The 3,511-nt window shown below is 42.3% G+C and overlaps 1 pseudogene across 1 annotated transcript in view; it reads left to right on the top strand.

Annotated features, from left to right (window-relative positions):
• LOC105505507 overlaps positions 1-2,557 on the top strand; it is a 10,575-nt pseudogene extending 8,018 nt beyond the window's left edge. Inside the window, exon 2 of the transcript XR_001000757.1 lies at positions 1,767-2,557. The product of XR_001000757.1 is annotated as a 60S ribosomal protein L7-like (transcript). The remainder of the gene's footprint in view (positions 1-1,766) is intronic.
• The last annotated feature ends 954 nt before the right edge of the window (positions 2,558-3,511 follow it).

Genomic DNA, 3,511 nt, shown 5'->3' with positions numbered 1-3,511 from the left:
ATACAAAAATTAGCCAGCCGTGGTGGCGCATAATCCCAGATACTCAGGAGGCTGAGGCAGGAGAATCGCTTGAATCCGGGAGGTAGAAGTTGCAGTGAGTGAAGATCGGGCCACTGTACTCCAGCCTGGGCGACAGAGTGAGATGCATCAAAAAAAAAAAAAAAAAATTTACCTGATTCTGCTTATCTGCCTCTCAGAAGTGATAACACTGATAACAAACCCTGGTAGTGATATCTAGAAGGAGATAATATCAACCTGAATCTTAAATTATCTCCAGAATTTTCCACATTCAATATTCATTATTATCAAAAAATTAGTACACATATGAGTAAACATGTGAAATAAACAAAACAAAACAAAAAAAGAAAGAAAAAATAGTAGTGTCAGACCCACATGGAAAAGGCCCAGATATTGGAATTATTACATGTGGACTTCAACTGTCATGTTTATGTTCCAGAAAAATAGAAAAAATATGGAGAATGTCAGCAGAGAATTATAATCTATAATAAAATAAACAAAAAGATATTGTGGAATTGAACAATCTAATAGTTAAAATTAAGAAAGTGGAGGGTTCTGTTTTTCAGCTTTGGAACCGCCCCCCTGCTCCCCATCTCTGTACAGGGGAGCTTCTATGGAGCCCCCCTCCCTCTGTCTCTGGACAGGGGAGCTTCTTCTTTCTTTCTTCCCCATTAAACTCCTTGCTCCTGAAAACTATTCCACGTGTGTTTGTGTCGTTTTTTCTAATTTGACTCTAGATGAAGAACCAGGTGTTTCTCCACTCATCAGAGCCGCCGTATCATTTTGGTGCATTGGCTGGGAAGCTGAGGTAGAGCCTTCCTCAGAGCGTTACAGGAATAGGCTCTTGGATACATCACACTCCAGTCAAAGCCTAGAAAGCTGAGGGAGCAACCCCTGACAGCCAGAGAACGACTTGAATATCAGTGCGAAGAAATAGGAGACCTTAAACTGAAAAATCACAAAAGATAAGTCATGGAAAGCAATCAAACTCCAAATGCTGCTGCAAACTGAACCACGCATGAACACGCTGTTCTTCCGAGGACCCTTAGATTGACCTCAGGAGAAGCCCTAAGTACTGTTCCTCATTCATATCAGTATCATTTTGCATTCCCACGAGAAATGTATCACTTTAATTTGCATTTCTTTAATTAACAATATTCATGGCTGTACGTGGTGGCTCACACTTGTAATCCCAGCACTTTGGGAGGCCGAGGTGGGTGGATCACTTGAGGTCAGGAGTTCGAGACTAGCCTGGCCAACATGGTGAAACCCCGTCTCTACTAAAAATGCAAAAAATTAGCTGGGCGTGGTGGTGGGCGCCTGTAGCCTCAGCTACTTGGGAGGCTGAGGCAGGAGAATCACTTGAGCCCAGTATACAGAGGTTGCAGTGAGCTGAGATCATGCCACTGCACTCCAGCCTGGACAACAGAGCGAGAGACTCTGTCTCCAAAAATTCCAACCCCCCCCCCAAAAAAAATTCATTCAACAAACATTTATTTGCACATTATGTAACAGGCTATCATAGGCATTAGGGATACAGCTTTAAACAAAACAGACGACATTGACCATCCTGGAGCACACATTCTAGTAATAATAAACAAATGTAAACAAATTCGTAAATAGTATGTTAGATTGTGAAAAGCACTCTGGAGAAAAAGCTATAAGGAGAACAATAAAAATGTATATGGGGTTAATTAAAAAACAAAACAGCTCTTTTTCTGGCCGGAACCATGGAGGGTGTAGAAGAGAAGAAGAAGAAGGTTCCTGCTGTGCCAGAAGCTCTTAAGAAAAAGCGAAGGAATTTTGCAGAGCTGAAGATCAAGCACCTGAGAAAGAAGTTTGCCCAAAAGATGCTTTGAAAGGCAAGGAGGAAGCTTATCCATGAAAAAGCGAAGCACTATCACAAGGAATATAGGCAGATGTACAGAACTGAAATTCGAATGGCGAGGATGGCAAGAAAAGCTGGCAACTTCTATGTACCTGCTGAACCCAAATTGACATTTGTCATCAGAATCAGAGGTATCTGTGGCGTGAGCCCAAAGGTCCGAAAGGTATTGCAGCTTCTTCGCCTTCGTCAAATCTTCAAGGGAATCTTTGTGAAGCTCAACAAGGCTTCGATTAACGTGCTGAGGATTGTAGAGCCATATATTGGATGGGGGTACCCCAATCTGAAGTCAGTAAATGAGCTATTTACAAGCGTGGCTATGGCAAAATCAATAAGAAGCGAATTGCTTTGACAGATAACGCTTTGATTGCTCGATCTCTTGGTAAATATGGTATCAACTGCGTGGAGGATCTGATTCATGAGGTCTATACTGTTGGAAAACGCTTCAAAGAGGCAAATAACTTCCTGTGGCCCTTCAAATTATCTTCTCTAAGAGGTGGAATGAAGAAAAAGACCACCCATTTTGTAGAAGGTGGAGATGCTGGCAACAGGGAGAACCAGATCAACAGGCTTATTAGAAGAATGAACTAAGGTGTCTACCATGATTATTTTTCTAAGCTGGTCAGTTAATAAACAGTACCTGCTCTCAAATTGAAAAAAAAAAAAAAAAACAAAGCAAAATAAAAAAAAAGGTGGGCCAGGCATGGTGGCTCACGCCTGTTATCCCAGCACTTTGTGAGGCTGAGGTGGGTAGATTGCTTGAGCCCAGGAGTTCAAGATCAGCCTGGGTAACATGGTGAAACTCCATCCCTACCCCAAATAAGCTAGGTGTGGTGGTGTGCACCTGTGGTCCCAGCTACTCCAGAAGCTGAGGTGGAAAGATCACTGGAGCCTGGGAAGTTGAGGCTGCAGTGAGCCATGATCATGCCACTGCACCATAACCTGGGTGACAGAGTGAGACCTTGCCTCAAAAAAAAAAAAAAAAAAGAGAGTGTGGCTGGGCATGGTAGCTTATCCTTGTAATCCCAGTGCTTTGGGAGGCAAAGGCCAGAGCATTGCTTGAGGCTAGGAGTTTGACACCAGCCTGGGCAATATAGTAACCTCCTGTCTCTCCAAAAAAAAAAAAAAAGCTGAGCATAATGGCACTCATCTGTGGTCTTAGCTACTCAGGAGGATGAGGCGGTAGGATTGTTTGACCCCAGGAGTTCAAGATTGCAGTGAGCTATGATCACAACTCCAGCCTAGGCACCAAAGTGAGACCCTGCTTCTTCTTCTTCTTCTTTTTTTTTTTTAAGTTTACTAGGAAAACGAAAGAGCTAAAGAGGGCACTGGTAAGCCAGAAGACCAGAAGAAAGGTCAGTAGAGACTGAAGCAGAAAGAAAAGAGGTGGAAATGAAAGACCCTACAAAATAAATAGAACATGATAGCAAGATTTAATATACTTGTAATAGAAGTCCTGAAGGGGAGGAGAGAGAAATTAGGGGAAAAACTGCTACATGAAAAGAAATTGACAGAAAATTTTCCAAAGCTGATGAAAGGTATCAAGCCAAAGATCCAAGAATATCTATGAACTTATATCAGGATAAATTAAAACCACACCTAGGTACG

Source organism: Colobus angolensis, unplaced genomic scaffold, assembly GCF_000951035.1.
Source record: "Colobus angolensis palliatus isolate OR3802 unplaced genomic scaffold, Cang.pa_1.0 Scaffold126, whole genome shotgun sequence".
Lineage (NCBI taxonomy): Eukaryota > Metazoa > Chordata > Mammalia > Primates > Cercopithecidae > Colobus > Colobus angolensis.
This window is presented reverse-complemented; position numbering and strand designations above follow the sequence as displayed.